We start from the raw sequence: 22,304 nt of genomic DNA, 5'->3' as shown, positions 1-22,304 counted from the left end.
TGGAAAACACAAACCTATTGTGCAGCTGCTGTTGGAGACACGTTTTCTCTTGATTTCTCATGCTTCCTTGCTCAATCACCAGCTGATTTCCCGAATGCCATTCTGCTGCTTTGCAGCACACGCCTACGTGCTTTATTTGAGACTGTGTTCTTAAAGGAGATTGGCACAGCATAATATTCTTCATAAAAGAAACCGAGAGGTTGCCAGACATATTTTAAAATAAGTCTTCACGTTTTGTGTAAAGGTTTGACACAAAATGGGTTATTTATTCACATGTAGGTTTCAGTAAACAACATATTGAACTTGAAACCTTACTCTGGAAACATTTGCAGAGCCAGCCTGAAAGAGGTGGGAAAAGCAGGGGATTTTCCAGCAGTGGTAGGTATCTTTCTGCTGGTAAAACTGTATAGACCAACCTGTTTTGCTGAAACCTCACCCTGAGGTTGTAGCCTCTCCTCGAGGACTGACTGGCAGGGGCAAGGCTCTGGTAGCTTGCCCCAAAGCAAGCTTCCCACTCCCAAAAGTGGGAGACCTGAACAGAAAATTCCTGCCCAAAAGGTTCCAAGTTGATGGAGCGGGGGCAGGCAGAGAAGACCATAAGCATGCTGTTGAGGATTGCCTCAGTGGAAGATATTCCCCACTAGCAACATTTGTCCTTAATAAGAAGAGATGGTTCATGAGGGCGTTCCAAGGTCTTGTGCAAAATGCTGTGTCTTACAACAGTGGGTGCTGCCCAGGCTGAACTGGGGAGAATGGGAGAGTTAAATGGAAAAAACAAAAACCTCAGTTCAGACCGGAGCTGCCAACTGTCGTTACCGGTTGGCAGTTTCTAGCTGCCAGCATTTAGGAAAGTTGCAGCTTAGGGGATTACTTTTCTGCTTAGTTTGAAGTTCAGAACCAGTTTGGTCCCTGTTGTGATACAGATGTCTCTGAAAGCTATGATCTGTGACTACTCAACTGGCCGCCTGCTTGGCGGGGCCAGCACTGGGCACGATCGGGTTATTTCTTCAAGGCACGGAACAGTAGGACTTGGAGACTGGGCACCTGGGTCTGTGCGCTTGCCACAGTCCAAAGATCCCAGGGTTAACAGCTAATAATGAAAACTGCAAGACGATGCAAAGAGGATTCAGCTAATCAGGTAACAAAGGAGACAGTAACAAAAATATTAAGACTTGTGGTTTCATATAGTAGCAGTTCTCACACTCTTTTGATCTGCAGACCTTTATAAGTCTTCCAGTGGAGATAGGGGGGCACAGATGAATTTAATCTTGCAGCTCTGCTATTTTTCATGGATTGCTTAGTTTAAGATGATGGTTTTCAGCCTGTGGTCTGTAGAGTATTTCTGTTGGTAACAATAGGCGCCCTTATTGAGTCTTCTAATCTGCTCAGCTGATGTATTCTCTATCCTCTTTGCTTTCTGCCTTTTAACATCTTTTCCTTACCTTTCTGAATTGCAGATGCTCTTTGGGATGGGGAAGCGGGTGCTCTTACCAATCTCTATGTGCCTTGCAAAAGAAAAAAAATCTTTAAATACCTTCAGCTGGAACAATCAGAACCCGTTTCCGCCAACGAACTCGGTACATAATCTGTTACAAAACTGATGTAAAGCACATTGTGCTTTTTTTTTTTTTCAACTACAGAAAATCTCAATGTAGTACCTCTGTCTTTTCTCCTGTATGGGTGAGATCAGATGTGTCTGTCTTGCTTCAGCACAGTGCTTAGCAGTAGTTGCATGAAAAAACCTCCTCAATCACTAGATGTTAAACTAGCAATGACTTGTTATACTTCAATAGAAGCAAGCGAGATGATTGAGGAGGGGAGGAAAGACGCTTAAAAGAAGCTGTCAATTCTGCTTCACTAGTCAGACTTCAGCTTTAGATACATATCTCTTCTGCACAGCAGTGATGCTTCTATTTAGTGTAGCTATTTCATGATTATGCTGTATAGAGATTTAGGCAAAAGCCTAGAACTTGCCTGTCTCCCCTCATTGACTCTGCCACCTTGAATTCCAGAGGTTGTGGAGACAGGAATTTGTCTTTCGGGTAAAGCTGTAGAAGCTAAACTGGGCAGGATGAAGACAAATGAAGCTGTGCTTGTGAAGAACAAGATGCACAGCTTATTTCACTGTGGGCAACAATGCCAGGCTATTTTGTCATCCTGGTTTGTAACTGCATTCAGACGGCAAAGCAGAAATTTTCTCTTCCCCTCAAATGTTTGGCAGAAAGCTTGCTTTTGTCTAAAATGCTTCTTAAGCACTGTGCGAACCATTCAGTCCTAAACCAAATACCAGTTTGAGTTGTGCTTTTTCTTTCTAATTTACAAATAGGAGGGTTTGGTTAAGTTTCTTGTAATAGCTGCTGCAGCGAGACAACTCTTGGAAAATACAAGGCGCCATCCCAAAAGATATTATCTGCTTTATTCTGGAGGGCTTTTTAGCACAATGCAGTTTCTTCATGGTAAAAAATGGCAGATGGTTGTGTGACTACCAAAGTGTAACGACATGTGGATGGTACATGGAAGTGGTATCTTGTACAACTTTTGTGCTCAGCACACGCTTTCATTTAGTGCCCTGAGATGTGAGGAGAGATTTTATGATACATTCTTAATTGGATCATCTTAGGAGTGAAGCTTAATGTATCGTGGAGGTCTTCAGGGTCTATCAGGATCTATCAAGGTGTTTGGGGATGTAATATGTGGTGGTCCTCTCTCCTGACTGAGCATAGAGCTATCTCTTTAGGTTGCTGTTTGGGGCGTTACTACTGTTGTCGTCTTAAACCAGAACGAGCTGAAGTCCCCAGCTGTGGTCACCAAGTATGCCGAGGTCCATGTTATGTTCTAAGCCAAATACCTCTGTTCTTGTCTGAATACCTCCTCTGGTTTCATTTGGATATGATGGAAATCATCAGCATCTTTATTTCAGGGGGAGGACTGGCCCAGGCCAAAGTCAAGCTGCTGCCCCACCTCGTACTTCTCCCACACAAACTTCTGTGAGAGGGAGATGCTCTCTGGGAGCTGTAGTGGCTTCCTTGCTTCCATTTTCCTTTCCAGGCCATGCATCCTGGATTTCCCAAGGTGTAGTATCTCCCTACCCCAAGAGCAGAGATGGTAGCCAGACCATGGGAGAAGCCCTTGGGCATAGAAGACAACAGTGGCGTGAAACATCCTGGATGCATTTTTTCAAATGAAAGTATAATCAGCAGCCACATTTTTGCTGGGTAATCAAGGTGTCCATGGAAAATAGAAACAGGGATAATTTTACCATGTTCTTTCTAATTTAAAATTTTCTGCAGAAAGAAAGTGCATTTGACCGCTTCCTTGCGACAGAGAGCTCAGGATTTTAAGTGCTGTTCCTGAAGCAAGCATTACATTTGGCTTACCATGTGTGACTTCTTGTGAAGCTTCCCTGGGCTCTTGGATGCTGTTCTTGCCAGCAAGAGCGGATTGCTTCCAGCAATAAACATCCCACAAAATTATGTATGTTCTTTAAGAAAAGTACCAAGATTTTCTGCTAATTGCAAAAATACATAATGGATGCCTCCAGCATCTGTTATTTATTCTCTAACCAGCTTTCATCCAAAAGTAACCTTTAAACAAACATTAAGATTGGGTAGTGTAACTGTTCCACTGTGTCACACGGATCTACACCCCCCACTTTAATTATGTTTGAAACACGTGCTTATAGTTGACTTCTAGTGAGAGGGAGAAGTTGTTTATATCTCTAACTCGGAGACGTTCACAACCTGGAGAGGACGATGCCCGGTGCCAGAGCTGAAAGCATGTCTCGGGTGTTTAGCTGTGCTCTTTTTGGGAGAAAAAAGCCCAGCAGAGAGAGGATTTTGCTCACACGACAATTGCTTCAATCTGCCACAAGGAGGGGTGCCAGGCTCGCAGAGAGGAGGATGCAGCTTGAAAGTATCATTATTAGGCTGTACAGTATTTCCCGTATATTGAAAGACCTGATTTTTAATTAAAAAAAGCCTGCTTTTTTTAAATGGTGTAACTTTAAAAAAAAAATCCCCGTAAAGAAACAGATATTTTTGGGTGGATTTTTTTCTGCACTGAGATCTGCTATATTGGTTACTTGGCAACAGTGAACGCTCTGGGGTTTTGTCAGTTTATTTAATTGCATCTAATGAGAACAACTAGATGGGGCCAACTTAGTTATTGCGGCTGTTCTGTGCCACTACATTCGTGATAGGTTTGTCATTTCCATCCTGAACCAACTAGGCAACTTTCCGAGATTAGCTTGGGTGAAAGCTTTCCATTAGCGAAGGAGTCGCATACCTGGTACCGCGGCAGAGAAGCGTTCCTGGTGTCTCTCCATCCCCGAGTGCTTCAGAAGCGAGACCTGTCCTGGGCTGGCAGAGGGAGCACTAAAAGTGAAGCTGCTGGGAAAAGCTGGGTGGTAAGCACCCGATTCCCTTTCACAGGGGAATCTTAGAGGGAAATGACTGTAGCTACAGTTGTTTTGTCTGTTGATTGATGGGTTTTGGCAAAATCTCCTAGTTGCCCTTCCACCCTATTATTTCTTCCAAATGACTGTGATGGAAAAACATGGACTTGTTTGCTCCTTTAGCTATGGCTGTGCGGATACTACCTGGGCATCCTCCAGCAATAACAGCCCCATGCTTCCCCAAAGGACCTCAGGGTAGGGCAATAGGAAGAGGCAGGATGGGGTTGGCATCTTGGCTGGTGGAGAACAGAGAAGAGGAGATGCCAGCAGGGTTACGTTGACAAAGCCTTGTGCTGGGGCATGGCCAGTAATCCTGAGCAGGACCGGTACTGGCAGCAGTCCCCTACGTAGGCTCAGCATCTCCTGCTATTCCAGCGACATCTGGGTCTTGTGTCACTTCACTGGCAGACAGCAGAGCAGCACTGTTGGGGACCGAGCACTAATGACTTTGCAGCAGATCTCCTATTCCTCTATGCTTAGATGCATTGCCATTTTCTAAGCAACCTGTATTACAGATGGGGAGATTAATTCACAAAGGGACTCAAACTCAGCAAAAGCATAGCCCAAATGAGTGGCAAAAGGAGAAATAGTCTTTGCTTGCAAAGAGCAGCTGCTCAGTTTTGACCAAAGAAGCTCCTAACTCAGTGCAGTTAACAGGACATGGTCCCTTAGGAAGAACAGGATTACTGCGGTTTAGGAGAATTCACTGCATCAGTTCAATGAGTCAAGAGTCATTTACCCACAAAGTTATTCCGGGTGTTTAGATCAGAATGTTAAACAAGTTCTGCTGTTTGTCCAAAGAATTGAGAGGAGGTATTTTTCTTCAGGGAAGTTCATCGGTGCCATTTTTTAGGGCACCTGCTCATGGTAGAGAAGTTCCTCAAGAACAAGTTAACATAGTTACAAGCAGAGTCTGAGAACCACAACCAGTTTGGGAGTCCAGCCCTGTTGACAGATGCGACATCTCTCAGCAGTTGCATCCAACCTGCTAATGTCCATCTCCACCACACAATAAAAGACTAGATAATTATGCTTCAGATGACACATGTTTTTAAAAGTTAAGACCATCAGTTAATTAAAATGATAAGGCACAAGTGACCTTAATAGTAATAATAATAAAAAAGGTGATAACGTTAATTTTGAAAACAGTGAAAAAATGACTCACCCATTAACTGACGCTGTGATAGGGATTACTCTGGAGAAGGGAGATTTTGAGTCCCTTGGGGAGAGCGGGTAGGTTTCTGCTGTCTGAGTAGGCACAGAGTCACCACAGCAGCTAACGACAAGAGGCATATGCAGAGCCTTAATTAGCTCAGTTGTTATTCTGTCTTATCTACCCTCTCTCTAAACTGCACAATCACATAAAAATATGAGCTCTGGGGGAAAAGGATAAAAGTGGGGAGACAAGAGCTCCCCCAAACAGCCAAGGAGATGCTGAAGGGGACAGAAATATGTAAGGTCTTTGGCAAATACCCACATGTGGCAGTCCTTGGTACAAATGCAGAGTAACCTTCATGTGCTACTAATTGGTCTAATTAGTTCCAGCAGGGAACCCAGCCCAGATGGGTGAGGACAGGTACTTGCTAACTGGGCTCCTGCTGGTCCCCAGAAGTTAGTGCAGAATTGCTGACCGGAGCCCAGGAAGGGAATTGCTGGTCCTGCAGCCCCTGCTTTGGGATCCAGGGAAGGAGCGGAGGTGAGAGCTCTGGGTTTAGTTATTACTGCATTGGTTTGCTCAGGGGCAAAGCTGTTGGGTCCTTTGGACTGTCTGAGAGGGGCTGGGGGTGTTTTAGAGCAGTGCCAAGGACATATGGCTGAATAGCTTCCTTGTGTTTTATCGGGTGTTGCTGGAGGCAGAGCAGGGACCTGAGCACAAAACCTTGGGATCCCTTGGGCAGAAGTCTCCGTTGGGCACAGGTCTTTCCTGTGCCGCTGGTCCCTTTTCTCAACAGTAGATGCCCCAAAGCTCCCAAGTTGCTGAGGAGTTTGATGTTACTCAAGGGGATTTTTGTGCCCTAAAGCCTGTGTGACTGGAAAGCCTGCCAGGCACTTAGAGAGCATGAAATTTGGTTAGAAACCATCTGAAGCTTGTATTTTTTTTTTTTAATTTGCTTTCTGATTTCCCTTTTTTTTGGTTAGTTTGTTTCTGTCCAATAACCACAAGGCATAGGAAAGCTGTTTTTTCTTTTTAAAGCAGACTCAGATTTCTGTATCACCTCTCAGAGCTTTATTTAAAGGAAAAAAAATGCTACCCAACTCCCTCCAATTCTGGTATTGCAAGGCTTAAGAAAGCACTGCTAGCTCCACTCGCTGTAGTACCTGGGAAAACTTCCCATGCTGTGTCTGTACTGCAGAGTTTAAACTTAAACTGAGAAAATGAGCACAGGACCAGAGGTGAAAGAGAAACACTGAAGGTTAAATGAGCTGCCAGGCACGCCAGCAAGTCAGTGAACTGGAGGAGCTCCCCTGGTTTCTCAGACTGATGGCAAGCTCTGCCTGCCAGGGCTCAGCCCTGCCTGCAGATCAGCATGTGTGATGCTGAGAAGTTGGGATACTTGGTCTTTTTTTGGCTCAGTTTTAAGTCAGTGCAAGCTCTAAGTAATGGGCAAGTGAGCTGTACGAGTAAACCCTGACCTCTCCTCTGCAGGCGATGGAGGTGAGACAGAAAGACCGTGACCCTGTATTGTCCCCTGCCCACAGCAGCAGTAGCCTTGCTCTCCGTCTCGTGGGCAGGTGATGCCATTATGGCTTTTCTGCCTCAAAAAGATGTTTTTAACACCTGAGAGGCATGACAGAAATGAGAACTGTTTGCCATGGTGCTGAGCTGCTGCTGTGCCTGGCTGTGGGGACAGACCCCCTGTTCCCCAGCAAACTTGCAACCCCAGGCTTGATCCTTGGTGCTTTTAAGCCTGTAACGGTGTGAGCAGAGGAAATGGGCTGTTTGTGTGTTTAAAATTAAGTGTCCACCAAAAAGCGCCTGTGACTGGTGGGTATGTGGGAAGGAGACGTTGTGCTGCTGCTGGCAGCCACGGGCAGAGAGGCTGCATCAGTCTGACCCCCCTGTACGACATGTACACGGGGTGGGGGGGGGGCAGGACACCAGTGGGGTGGCAGTACTGGGCTGTGTCTTGTAGGTGTGAGAGCCTGTCTGGGGGGTGGGCTCATCAGGTGGGCATCTGTGGGGACATGGGACCCCTGTCTGGGCTCTGCACACCCCATCCCTGCACATACAGACACTGGTGGTCCCCAAAGCCCACTTCTTTAGGGGTGACACTACCAGCTTCCCATGAGGTCCCTGGGGGTGAAGCCACCACCAGCAGAGTGAAAAGGCCTTTCTGAAGGTAAATAAAGCCCCAAGCTGTCCTATTATTTTAAAGAAGCTGCCTCCCATGTGTGACCTTAGGGTGCGTGTTGATGGGTACCTGCCGCAAGGGTTTAGTCTGAATCCAAATCCCCTCTCCCTCTGCCTTTCTCCACTGAAATGGGAGCTGTCATCATGCTGCTCAATCTTTTAAGTCGGCCTGAATGCCGGTTGTCTCTCTTCTTTAATAAAAAGAAAAAGTCTCTGGGATGCTGCATGAGGCCGTTGCTCTGTTTCAAGGTGTGTTCTCGCTCGGTCTTTAGTATTTGCCTGGTCTGCTCTGCCTTGTGACTGGAGTGAAGGCGCATTCCTGATGAAAGGTTTGTTTTAGTGAAAGTGGGGGAGATGGCAGGGCCTGCAGGTCTGTGAATAGACTGTTGTTGAGGCCACCGTGGTCTCTTAAATTGAGCACCCGTTAGTAGGGAGGGGAGGAATGATAGGCATCCAGGACGGCTGCAGGTGCCCTTTGCTCTGCGGGTGAGAGGAGCCCCTGAGGTCACCCCTACCTCCTGGGTGAGAGCACGGCTGTGGGCTGGATGAAGGTGAGGCAGGCAGAAATCAGGCTCTTGCTGACCTCTGATAGAAAACACAACCGTGAAACTGCTTGAAATACCCATCATAAGTAACACAAACCCATCAGCAGCTGCCAGGAAGCGGTTGGCGATGGACAAGCGGTGGGATGTTTGCTGCTGAGCCCTGGCTGGAGAGCATCGATCCGATCTGATGGGGAGACATATATCTCAGGTGAGACATAATCCCTCTGTCAGGGATGAAATAAGCTCTCACAGCAGGTACCTTTCCCTGCTGAGCTGTGGTCTTTTCCCTTTTTTGGCCCCAGACCGCAGCCTACTTGACGGGGACGTCTTTAAGCAAGTCAATCAAAGGGCAGTGGAGAAGAGAAGGCAAACACGAAGGGCACGGTGGAAGGGCAAGTTTCAGAGTGACCTGATGCTGGGGTGGGGACACGAATCGCTGGAGCGTGCGTGAAATGAATGGCTCCAGCAATGACGTGGTCAGGCTTTCGATGAACACGAGGAGTGGGAAACTGTCTGGCTCCAGGACAATATCTGGCGACTTGTGTAGAGGAAGAGCCCTGGCACCAACCGATGCGTGAGGTTGATGAGAGGTGATCTGGGCAGGTCATTCAGAAAATCTGGGTTGCTGGCCCAGGGAGGACATAATCGCCTTGGCCTGATGTTATCTGGGAGGCTGTGTGGCGAGGAGGAGGCAGCGAAACAGGCAGGCAAGCAGGAACCTCTGGCTCAGAGTCAAGCCCTGGGGTCCCAAGGAAGGCTGGTGCCCGGTGGGAAAGGGGATGAGCTTTGCTGGTGCTGGAGCGGGATGCGAGGGGTCAGAGGAGAGCTGGAGTGAGGCTAAGCACTGGCTTGCCTGAGTCTGGTTTAAGCTGACTCAACTTTATCTATGTCCTCCCTGACGCTGGGTGCAATAGTTTCCAGACCTGTTTCTAAGCATGTTGTTTTAATGTGGTTGGTACTTGAGTCTCCCTTCCCAAGAATGAAATTTCAGCAAAATCTGTAATTCTTAAGAAAAGTTGCAGGTTTTATCCATATGCGCACTTTAGAAACCAGAGATGAAGATGTCACAGATCCTGGCTGGGTGAGGGAGAGGGCTCCGGACATCACTGCATGGTGAGGTGGTCCCAAATCCCACAAGATCCCCAAATGTGCATCTCTTTAGGAGTTAGGCATCCAGCTCCTGATGTGTTGAGCTGAAGTGTGACTTTCCCAAGGGTTCTGGGGCATAAAAGACAGAGGACCCTAAATCTCCCTGCCAACATTAAACTACCAAAGCATCTTGCCTCCCTCTTTAGTCTACCTTAACAGGCAACAAATTCATGGTACCTATTAGTGTAAAACCTTGTTCGTATTGGTTAGTTTAACGCTGAAATTGGTGTATTTCCATGGTAATCACAAAAATGCGTTGGTTTATCATTTTCAATGACATTCTTGTGTTCATGACGTTGCCATCTGAAAATAAGGGACCTGCTGAATAAACAGCCATTGCCTTTCTTTGTGAAGAGATTATGTTTTGTTGTGCTTGCAGAAGTGACTTCTGCTGCCATCCGTTGCCCTTTAAAAGCAAAAGAATAATAAATAAGCAACAAAAAGCATCTCACTTAGATACGGTGCCTGTTTGGAAGGAAAAATCAGGTTTGGTATCATGCGCCATCGTTCAATTTCTTTTATATTAATTTGAATTTTTTTTTTTTTTTAGTGCAGCCTGATTAATTCCACATGTTTTCCCCCAAGGTTTGGACAGTAAAACTGCTTGTCTGAGTCATCAACTAGATAAATAATTGGCAACTTCAAGGGCCCATCTCCTAAATCATTCCACAGTTGCTTGTGGCCCTAGCAGAGCTTGGTTGCTTGTGCGTTCGAGTCAGCCGTAAAGTCTAATCTGGGCTTTCAATGGCCCCGGGAGACCAACAAACTGCCGATTACGGAGCCTCACGTCGGCTTGTCTTGGCACATCTGCTGGAAGAACGCAGCGAGCCGCTGGGGAACGTGCGGTCGGGGCTGATATTTATAGCCAGGGCGGAGGAGCCTTCCCGAAACGGGCACCCTGGGGTGCACACCTGGCAGCTGTGCCACCCCTCCTGCAAGGAGCTGGCGCGATCCCCTGCGTGGAGGTGGTGGGGCTTGTCCTTCCCAGTGGGTTTTCTGAGCCCGTGGCTCAGGAGGTGCTGACCTGCCACGCGGGGATGCCCGGGGCTGCCACGCCGGCCTCTGCAATATAACAGGCTGATCCTGAAATTGGTCCACCAGAGCATCTTCTCCAAATGCAGGTATGGGTCCCAGGTCCACTTGGCCTAAATATAACTCCCGCTCATGGGTCCTGCAGAGTAGCCCACGTGGTGGAAAATGGGAAGCACAGCCACGTGGGCTGCGCAAATATGGCTCTGTATAGCCCCCTCCTTGCCAGGCTCCAGCCACGTGTGAGTAATGGGAGATTTAAGATGGACATGTACCTGCTTCTTCATACATGGTGGTTGTCTGGTTTCTGAGAGAGACCTGAGTCCCTCTACTTTTACAAGAGAGATGTCGGACTTCGCTTCTTCTGTCCCAGTGGGTTATTTCTAGCCTGGCTTATATTTTAGGGGTGCCACTGGGGTCCTGTGGAAATCGGATCCAAAGTGTAACCCCACCGCGGCTGGAGAAGTTGTGCTGCTGTCCTGGGAATGCAAGAGGCGCTGAACTGGATGCTGGATATGGATGTGATTTGGGGGGGGGGGGGTGATTGCAGTTTAAAATGCAAGAAGGTGCCAAAAGCAAGATGAGAGACAGCTCAGCGATGATCTCTGAGCTTAAGGAAAAATAGTGTAAATCTGGAACAGACCCATCGTCTTCAGAGCTGGCTCCAGGCTTCTCAGCAGGAGAGGCACAGCTTCTGCTGGATTGGAAAAATAAAGCAGCCCAAATGCCTCTCATGAGAGGTCCTGGCCCCTTGGCTTGTAACAGGCGTGTTTGGAGCAAGCCTGGTGCCTTGGGAGGGATGCCACTGAGCCCCAAGGTGGTCACTGGGGGTGGTGGGCATGGGGGGAAGAGAGCCCTCCCCTCCTTCACATGGTGTCAAGGCATTAAAGGTAAGTGAGGTTGAAGGAGAATGAATGGATTATGCTTTGCTGGAAAAAAAGGTCACGTTAACACGCGGCAATGTGTGGGAGTGACACCAGTGAAGGTTAAATCAACTCATTGAGTTAAAGCTGAGCAAATCAGTGTGCTTTTGTGTATGTGTCCCCATGGTGATTAGAGCTACCTTGGCTTTTGTGGTGGCAATTTTGGACATGGCCATCTGAAGTCCACTCAAGTCCTCATTTGACTGGTACCTGGGTTGGATGCTGGGCGCAGACAACGGTCGACAGCATGGACACCAGCTCAGCCGGGGAGCTGACTGAGATCTTGTGGTGGTGCTAAGCAGGAACCATAGCGTAATCCTCCTGTTTAATGCCTACCTTATCCCAATTAATACAATGATGAGAAAGCCGATGGGCAACTTCTTGCAGGGACTAACCCCTGGTCTGCGATGGTCTGCCTTTGGTCCTCTTCATGCTTCCTCTTTTTTCTCAGGGAAAGAATTGTTTGTGCAGCTGAGCGCTTTATTTTGGTAGGCCTTGCTCTCATTTTTCTTAACGAGATTTTTCTGCTTGAGGAATAGTTTCGAAAGAGAGCACACTATGTCCATGTACAGTGTGTATCATGGGGTGTCAGCATGGAGCTGGGGGTGAGATTTACCCTGATCCTGGGGGTGTCTGGGGGCTCCCAAGAGCTCATCAGCCATTCAGTGCAAGGCGAAAGGAGCTGAGCCAGCCCCTTTGCTGATGGATATTTCACATGCAAACGGTTAACAACCCTGTCCAGCCAATTCAGAGGCAGCCACCAGGTCTCGTTCTCTTCCCTAACCATCCTCTTGTACTTAATAGAGGCTTTCTTCCCTCTGCCCACCCTCTTAATATTTGGATTTGGGTCTAGGACTAGTTTTTGCAGAGAACAGCTCTCCTCCATGGCTGCTCAGCCCCTTCTCCTCCTCTTCTTTCAGCCCAGGAAGGACTGGGCTTGTACCTGATCTCCTTGTGGAGCTAGAGGGTCCCTCTGTGTTCAGTGAATATTCGCTGGCGGAGAAGGGTAAAAAGCAGCAGAGGACCAGAAGAAGCATTTTGGCAGTCAATGCAACTGGCCGAGTTGAATTACATGTTCAAGTTTGCCAGTTGTTGGTGTGTTGAGTATTTTGTAGCGTTATAAGATTTTAGGAGTCCCAATGCAGATTTTCTGTATTTCGTTTGTTGAAGTTTGTGTGTGTTTTCTTGTAGAAAGAAAAGTTGCCTGGCAATTTGCTGCATGCATTTATGCCTTTTTTTAATGTGAAGTGGAAGCAAGCATCTGAAATCATTCTTCTCCTTCTGACAGCAACATCTGTAAAACCTTAACGCTGGAAGCAGGCAGGAACCAAGAGATTTATAACCCCCTGCTGAAATATTGGAACGACCTTATTTCCCGGCAATTAGCTTTGCTCAAAACATTTTTGTTTCCTATTAGAAGCAATCTACTAACATTTACATTGATGTGTTTAATAGTTGTTGGCCATCTATGAATTCAAGCAGGCAAGGCAGGAGGAGGGGAGGAACATGCTTTGTAAACTGAAAGAATTTGTGTTGCATCGTGTGTTGTGTTTGTTGATAGTGGTGAAAACATCCATCATGCTATGCTCCAGAACGGGGAATGACATCTTTTGGGAAAGGGAAGAGAACTGGTGTTTGGCCAAAGCTTCTCTACCACTGCAGCGTATCAGGACTAGCTCCAGTGCCTTTGCTGGAGAGTGGATCTTGATTCAGCTGAAACTCATGAAGAGTGGAGAGGTGAGGAGAGAAGAAGATGGAGCGGCACCTCTACATAAGCTGCTGCAGGAATGAGTAAGGGCTCTGAAGGTCAAGTAGGCTAAGGAGTGGGTGGCTGGGTGGATCGTTCCCCTTCTTTGGTGGATGCAGCAATCTCCAGCAGAGCGAGGAGCTGGTGACAGCAGCTCCTGAGACCTCTCTGGGGCAGTCTGGGAGAGAAAGTTTCTCACAGCCCTCAACAAGAAGTGGATTTTTGGTTAGGTGGCTGGGTTTGATTTTTTTTTTTTTTTTTTTTTTTACATGTTGAGAGTGTGATGTAATGGGATGAAACTGAGAATCAGGTATTTTAGGCTGAGTTGCAATGTGAGGAAAGCCTGATGTCTGAACATAGTGATAGCCAGGGTTGGAAGCAGCAGCGGACCTTGCAACAGTGTTGTCTTGTAGGAGCAGAAGAAATGCCTGTTTTCTTCTTGGCTTTGAGATCAGGAAGAAAAATATTTTATCTAGATAAGGTCCTGAGTGGATCTGAAAAAGATTCATTGTTTAATTGTTGAAAAAACACAGTTCTAGGGATGTTGAAACAAAGTTGAACTTGAAATATTGGGGATGTTTAAGGACAGTGTCTTGTTTCTTTGTTTTGAAATTATTAACGTGCGTTGAAAATTGAAAGAACAAAAAAATGATGATTTTGGATATTGTTAACTGGTTGTGGGATGTCCCTGTGATGGACAGTGTGGAGGAGAAGTTTTCTGGGAAAATGCTGTAGCCCTGCGGGTGATGGATGGTCACCCTTGGCATTCTACAGGATTTTGCTGTCTGTTTGTTTTCTGGAGGTTTCTTTCACCATGAGATACCATTTTGGAAGTTTGCTCCAGGATGGGCAGCAGATGGTGTCAACTCAATTTCATTTAAGTCATAGATGATTCACTTACTTTGGCTGAAAATGAGCTTTTCCTGACCCACCTGCTCTTCCAGCTGTGCCATAGTTCCCCATCCCCTGTGCTATGCTGCAGTTGTAACTGTTTTTTTCTAAGGCTGAGCAGTTAGCTGGATGACCAAATGGTCCGGGTTAAAAACTAATCCCTTTTGGAGGGGCAGCAGTGAACTGTGGCATGGAGCTGCAGGCATCAAGGATGGCAATTTTGTAACCTGGTTTTGCCTTGGGAGCCAAGGCTTTATGTAGTTAGACAAGAATATTCAGCCATTCAGATCATGTCTCCCCATAAATCATCCTGGTAGCTAAGATGCTTTCCTCGGTCATGTACGTGCTGAAATAGTCGCTCACTAGCAAAACCTAGAGATGCATTGCAGGAAAAGAGGGTCTTCTGACGACCTTGGAGAGCAAAGATGTGTGCCCCAAACTGGCAATGGTTACCTGCCCTCCCTGCTGCCCTGGGGCCACTGGCTGGGTTCTCTCTCAGTGGGGTTGTGGACCTCTGCTGAATCTGCTTGGCGGGGTTGGAGGTTGATAGACCTCTTTGAGGTGTCACAGCAAAGTCCACCTGGTCTATTAGTCTCCATAGATGGCTGGAGCATGACAACACAGGCTGAGGACCGGGATACCGAGCCTCCACTGCTGTGTGGAGACACCAGGGGCCCAGATGAACATGCTTCTCCGGCTCTTTGCCACGAGCTCGCCACAACGCCTGCCCTGCTAAAGGGAGGGTGCTGCTGTCAGTCATCAGCCCGTCTCACTGCAGGCATTCCTGGCACAAGTCTCTTCAGGTGCGCCTCTTTGTGCACAGTCTAATTCCTCCTCCGAGGAGCTTATTTGTCTTTTCTTTTTCTTTCTGAGGGGCCAGGGCAGCTCCCTGCTCCTCATCCTTCCCTCCTGAGAGACAGGCTGAAAAATTCTCCTCCTCTTCAGCCGCAGGCAGGGTCCCTGGCACATGCCTTGGGCTGCCCTGGATGGCCGCTGCCCAGCCAGCCCCCTGCACCCGCAGAAACACCACATCCAACATCCAAGCACCAGCAGGAGCAACGCTGCGGCTGAACACCAAGGGAGAGGAGGAGGAGGACTGTTTAGGAATGATGCCAGTTCCGCCCAAAAGGGATAAACTGGCCACAGATTGACTTTTAGCAGCAGGAGCAGTGAAGGGCTGAAGCCAGTTAACGTAGAAACTGGTGGGAGGCAAAAGCTCAAGTGAGTTTTATGGTGAAGGTTGGTGCGTTTCTGAAAGGGGTGAGTTGCCCTAAGAGGCCCTTTAATATATCTCTCCCCGTGGAGTTATTTCCACAGTATCCACCCTGGACAGACTACCTCCCCCCTTAAACAGCGCTGTGGTTAGAGGAGCACCATGGAGACCTTTTTCCTGAGGGCCACGACTGTACGTTCCCTTTCATCACCCAGACAGTGAATGTTATCCCTGTGATGTGCTGCTGGTATCGCGAGGGCGGCGGGAGGACCAAAGGCAAGGTTGGGCTGGACTCTGGTGGGTTGTTTGGTTTGGTCCTTGTTGCCAGAGCATCATCTAGGAGAAACGATGCAGAGAGGCAAACTGGTCCCCGCACTTAAATAGCTGGTGGGATTTGGGGAAGCCGGTGCCTTCATCTCACATGTGGCACCAAGGATTCATCCCATGCAAAGCTGTTTTGCTCACAGCTGGCCTGGGACAGCTTCCACATGTCCCCCTTGAGATGGAGGGTGCCCTGCCTCACTCCCCATCCACTGGACAAAGAGGCTTTGGGGGTTCTTTTGTGCCAGAAACTGTCACACAATGTGTGGGGAACATCCCTTTTCTCTTTTCTTGAAGGGCAGGTTTCTTCTTACCTCCCAGCTGCAGGCAGGCTCAGCACACAGATTTATTTGGGGCCAGGGATGTATGTGTGCACATGTTTGGGGAGGTTTGGGGGTTTTGTGTTGGTTTGGGGTTTTTTTTGTGGGGGGTTTTTTTTTTTTTTTGAAAGAACAATGTTGCGGCGGCCAGCAGCTAATCCTAAATTTGGGATACCTGACATCGTAATGAGAAAACAAACCTTCCTGCACTTAAAATGAGTGACAGGCCAGGTTTGGCCCCAGCAACCTTCAGAACTGATTTGACCTTGCAACCAGACCTCCTGGGCTGACTGACAGATTTTTACAGCCGCATTAGAGTTGAGCTGACCTTGTTTATCTGGGGATTCACCTGGGAGACAGCAGACATGTCCAGGGATATTAAGTCTCAAGCTGAAAATGTTTGCTCAGGTATTAGGGGGAGAGTTAATTTAGACTGAATACCTCCTATGTGGCACCAGCTACTGCTCCGAGGGACAATGTGCCCCTCGGCCGATGACAGTTGGTTTAGACTTTCTTTAGAAATTGGAGTCTCCTTCGAGTGGAGCCATGCAGAGTGTTTCGACTCGGTCTGAATTTCCCTTCACGTTTAATATTTTGGGGGGGTTGGTAAAAAAGAGCCCAGGTGAAGGTACAGGTTAGTGTCCCTGCAGAGGGGTCCTGCTGCTGGCACCAGAAGTGTGTTGGACTGGGTCGATTCACTTTTCTTTTATAAAATGTGACACACATGAGCTGACATCTGTCCCAAGCAGCGCTGGGCTGGTGTGCCCTTTCCCTGATACCCACCGAGCCCTTCCTTCCCGCACAGGGGGACGTGCTTTCCCTGCCGCAGCAACTAAGGAGAGGGCTGGGGACCAGCAGTTCTTCCCCTTCCCTTGTGCGGACCCAGAACGAGAGGACCAAGCCCTGGAGCTGCCCTCCTCCTGCACTCCGAGGATGGGCAAAAAGGGGCACCCAGCAGAGGGTGCTCACCCTGTCTACCCAGTTGGGAGCATCCAAGGGATGCTGCCTGAAGCCTGATCCCCCTCGATGTCATCCAGGGAACTAAGTCATCTCGGCAAAACAATTTCATCAGCTGTGTGGGTGGTTGAACCTCTGATTTACATTGGCATGCATGGGCCCCGGGCAGGTGGTACAGCCCTCCTGCAGCATCTCTGGGCTCGGGGGGAGATGATTTAGGATTCAGGGAGAGAGACGATTCAGAATTCAGGGAGACCTTGGGATTTTATTTTTTTAATTCTTTCTTTGGGCTTGCAGATAACTAACAGCCCTCAATATGTGTATGACCACATGGGTGGTCCTGGCTGCATCCCATCCCTGGGGAGGACCAAGTATTGCTGTTCCGTGGGGTCAGGCAGGCACCTTTGCTGCTGGTCTTCCCCAGGTTTTCCTCAGCTGCTTTTTGTTTTGAATCACTACCAGTCCCTCCCTTTTGAGATTTCTCTGAAAAGCTTCTTTTCCTCCACTGGGACCACAATCACTTTTCAGGAGTGAAGGTTTCACATGCTGGGATCCCACGTGTGGGTGTCTGGTCTCTGCTGGATGGGGCTGGGCTCATGGGAGAGAGGCAGAGGGTGGCTTGGGGGAAATCTGGAGCTGATTTCTGGGGACAACACAGATGTCCATGGTGTGACACCCCTCAGAGATGGAAGCCCTTCCCTGGTGTTGAAGGAAAGATTTTATTTAGTAAATTCTTTCCCATTTTCCCTGCTGGTGTTCCCTGGTATCGCCTCCTTCATCTCCTTTTCTGCTCAGGTTTTGCTGCTGCCCTCCCTCTCCCCTCACACATGCCTGTTTGGAAATGTGGGGGTAATTGTTCATTCTCTGTATTGCTCGCTTTCACCTTGGCACTGGGTTTTTGGGCCCCAGCCAAGGTAAGAAGTTAAAATGCCTGACTGGTGCGGGAGAGACAACATTGTTAGGATCCTCACAGAAGCAGGATAAACTGAAATCTCCTGAAAGCAGCTTTCTCTGCAGTTTGTGGAGGCATGGCAAGGGATGCTTTTCTTTGACTGTCTCATACTTTCACAGAAATTTTGAGACCAGATAGATGGGACAATTTGAAATCCTTCATTATAGGCTTGACTTCATTCAAATATCACGCATTGTGCTTAAGGATGAAGTTAGCTGCTGCTCTGCAGAGGGACAACCAGCAGCCAGCCGCTGAGCGTCCTGCCTGGGGCGCAGCACGAGAGCTGTGTCCCTTTCCCCTGCAACGCTTCTGCCTAGCTCAGGGTCTCGGGTCCCTGAGGAGCCTCCCCTGAGATACCTGAAGACCCTCTCCTGAGGTCCCCAATGACCCCACACTCATGGATGCTGCCTGAATGAGGGAGGGAGGAAGGCACAGATGAAAAGCTCCCAGGGAGGAGGAAGAGGTAGTGGTGTATCCCATAACTGGAGGAAGAACAAAACGCCCACTGGGTTATGCAAGTGCCCAAATCCTGAATATTTGTTTCTCTTCCTCACCCACCCTGCTTTGCCTTCCCCTGTGTTGAGGTCTGGCAGGTCTGTAAAGGCAGTAAATTCCCAAGAGTAGGAAAAGCCCTTCGTACCAACACGGGAAGGATGCCTGTGCTAACTGATGTTCCTACACCTCCCTCCTGGGACCTGATGGGAAACATGAGCTGAAAGTGCCCTCTGGATGTGTGGATCCTCAGCACAGTGTGGGCACTGCTGTCGGTCCCCCCTGAGCTGGTCCACCTTTGGTAATGAGCCCAGCAAAGAGGGGAAGCGTTGAAGCAGTTTGGCCTGGAGGGCTGGAAATGCGGCTGCTGCAGCGTGAACCCTCCCTGTGCTGGGGGAGGCTGGGATCCTGCTGCTGAGCTATTTATTTAAGAAAAAAAATATTATCATTTCAGGCGTTGGCAGTGTGGGGTGTATCGGCCATTGTATCAAAGATGTGGTTTTAATGCACTTTCCTCCGCTTAAATGCTATTTGCCTTCTCCTTCAGGCAATTGAATTTAAGAAAACTCTGGTTGCCCAGGTTTTGTTGAACAAATTGGCCCCTCTGCGCACAATTCCCAGGAGGAGCCAGCTCTGCAGAAACTCTGGGAGCTGTCACTTCAGTGCATGGCTGGGATGGGCTGAACGGATTACCCAGCTCTGCATCGTCTGCTCTTTTATCTGTCTCAAAGCAATGGGAAGCCAGGAATAACCCCCCAGGGTTCCTCTGAGCCTGGCGGTTTCTGGAGCCTGGGGTCAGATGACTGTTATTGTAGCTAAAGGTGTTTAACCCCAATTGATTTTGACAAGCCCTATTAGCAGATCCCCCAATTACTTATCGGGTTTTGAGAGGAACCTTGTCGATTTAAGGCTGGATGCTCTAACCTGAGCGGTGCTGACAGGATGCAACAGGTACCAAAGCTGCTTCTGCAGGAGTCGATGGAAAAACTCCCCATCAATCTTCAGGGCCAAATTCTGACCCTTCCACAGGGCCTGGCAGCTCTCGAGGGTCTCAGAGTTAGCCCTGGAGAGCAACGGGCCGGAACGAGGTATACGAAGCCTCCCACCCTGCAAAGCACCGAGCATCCTCGGAGCAGCCCTGGTTGGGCTTAAAGCCCAGGTGACTTGTTTGCAGGGCAGCTGCCTGCATCCTGACACTGGGGAATGGTGCAGGAGCCGTGGAACCTGGTGCAAAGCATAGGACAGTCCCCGAAAAACTGCCCAAAACAGCTGGAGGGTTGTTTCTGCTCCCCTTCAAAACCGATCTGTCCCTCAGCTGGGTCCTGGCTGCTGGGGAAGGGAGCTGAGGGTGCCTGGTACCAGTGGCTGCAGGAGAGAAAGGAGATTGCTCTGCATTTTTGCATGCTCAGAACCAATGTTTATCCCATGGGGTTGAATTCAGAGCCCCAAAGCCCCGCAGGCTGGAGCCGCTGCTGGGCGGGCAGAGAAACTGCAGGGAGACTTGTTGTCCGCAAGAAGTATCAAGCAATGAGCTCTCTGAGGCTCGTATCCCAAAGACAGTTGAGATCATTTGGACACGAATGGGAGTTATGTGTCTAAGTAATCTCAGAGGATCTGGGCTTAACAGCGTTGCTGATTTTTAAATTATTATTTAATAATACAGCAACTGGGAAATAAAAGCATCATCTCAGGAAGGAAATCACTGCATTAGCCTAATGTTTTAATGAATGTGCTGTATTGCTGTGCAAGTCAGATGTAGGTGTTTGTAGGTGACAGGCAGCAGCCTGCTTGTCACCCGTCCTGGGCAGGGAAATGTGGCTGTTCCATGTGCAAATACAGTTTAGTCCAAAAGTTGCTTTTGGGCAGCAAAACAAACAGCCTTTTGGAAGCCCTGCAAGTTTCACACTTGCTTTTGCATCTTGGTTGCTTAGGGAGAGGACTCACCCCGCTCGGGGAAAACAAACAGCCGGCATCGCCTGCTTGGCTGGGGGCTTGTGTGGGTTTTACTTGAGCCTAGTGAGCGACCGGAGGTGCTGTGAGACTGTGCTGAGTCCTCTGGGAGGTTTTGTAACAAACACCTTGTAAAATGCAAATATTTGAATAGCGACGTTCACAAGTAATGTGCCAGGCTGAGGAACAACTGTTCATGTTTTTTTGCTGGTTGTGTGAAACTTAAGGATGAATTAAGGATTTTCCAGAGACAAAGGTGTTGAATACACTGTTTACAACCAATACACTCATACTCAGTGGACAGGTTTATGAGCCATTTATTTAAAAGAGAAGAGACCCTAGTTAATCAGCAGTCTATTTATTGTTTCTTAATAATTTGACAGCAATTCATAACTGTGCCTTGTTTTCTATTACGGGCACAATTGCATTAAGTGTGCTCATTCCCCATGTACTATCTCTGAAATTAATTTTCACTTTGAAAACTGCTCATATTCTTCCAAATAAAGAATCATATTTAAATGGAAATATTTCTTTCAGATGATTGTTTTCAAAAGAACCACTTCCTTGCCCTGTTTTGGGTTATTAAAGGTTTTTGTTTTGTTTTATTGCAGGCGTTTTTAGCTCAGCCTCCAGAAAATTGGGCAACGTAGGAGGCTGCTGTAGGCATTGGAAAGCAGTTGGGGGTGACTTTGGTGGTCAACATCCTGTGTAACCTTGGTCAAGTCACTGGACGCCTAACGGTAAGAAGGCCCTTTATGTTGATTTTTTGGGGGTTATTAGCTATCTGACAGTGTGTCTCTGGTCTTTCTGTCTGGCTCGGGGGGATGAATAAAGGCTGAAGGAGCTGTGTTGCTCCCAGCCCCAGCAGCCTGCTCCGTGGTCTGGTGGGCTCCAAGCCTGACTGAAGGCACTGGACGATTCCATCTCCATACTGGAGCTCATTGACTTCCAGCAGAGATCTCATGCCCCAACCTGCTCAGCTAGCATCCTGCTTTTCACCCAGAGATCCCAAACCACCGAGCAGCTTACATCCCTCCATGGGCACAGAAGTCACTCCTCCTTCTCCAGGCACTCAGCTGACCTCAGGGCTCTTGATTTATGGCCACGCAAGTGCGAGGAGAATGGGGCTTTGCCGCTGCCAAGCAGGCAACAGAATGTCGAGGCACCGGCGCAGCCAGGGAGCCGTTTATGGGGTGCTCAGTAACATCCCGCTGACTTCTCGGGGGCTCAGCACCAGCTTGAATCAGGCCATTAAAGCGACGTGCAAAGCTTTATCTTAAGTGTTATCTCTTCTCCCACCAACTGCAGTATTCAGGGGAATGCTGATATCGATGAGAAAACTCCTGGTGGTGGCTGGGGCAGAAAGAAATTACTTTCCCACTAGGGAAAGGTCATCTGTGACATTTCACGGACAGTCCCCCATTCGCTAAACACCCCCTTCCCCTGGCTTTTTTTTTTTTTAATTTTATTATTATTATTTTTTTGTGTGTGTAATTGCGTGTCAGACCAAGTGCACTCAGAATGTGAGCAGGGTCTGATACAAGGAGGGTGAAATGAGATAATCCATGTTTTCATCATCCATAGGCCTCTCTTTTCACGGGCCGTGGGCCGTACTTTATTAGGCTGAGCAGCTCTGGGCCTGCAAGAAAGAGGAGCCCTTTCTCATCCCGATGAGAATAGTGCAGTGAATGGATTCCAAGTGTTTACTCAGCATTTGTCTCGTGGTTTATCAAAGGAATGAGGAGGAGGTGCCGACAGACCTTTTGTCCCACTGATGTGTTATGACAATGTTCCATGAATATGCAGAATGGCAGAAGGGATTAGAGCCAGTACAATTCCCCTCCGGCGCTTTTTTCTTTTTTTTTTTCTTTTTTTTTCTTTTTTTTTTTTTTGCCTGGGATGTTCAGGGGTTTAAGAGTGACCTGCTCACAGTCAGGGCACTAAACATCAGATTTTCCTGTAGATAGGGGTGTAAAAATCCCACACTTGTCCAAAGCTGTTAGCATCTGA

The sequence above is a fragment of the Haliaeetus albicilla genome, chromosome 8 (genome assembly GCF_947461875.1).
Source record: "Haliaeetus albicilla chromosome 8, bHalAlb1.1, whole genome shotgun sequence".
NCBI classification, from domain to species: domain Eukaryota; kingdom Metazoa; phylum Chordata; class Aves; order Accipitriformes; family Accipitridae; genus Haliaeetus; species Haliaeetus albicilla.
This window is presented reverse-complemented; position numbering follows the sequence as displayed.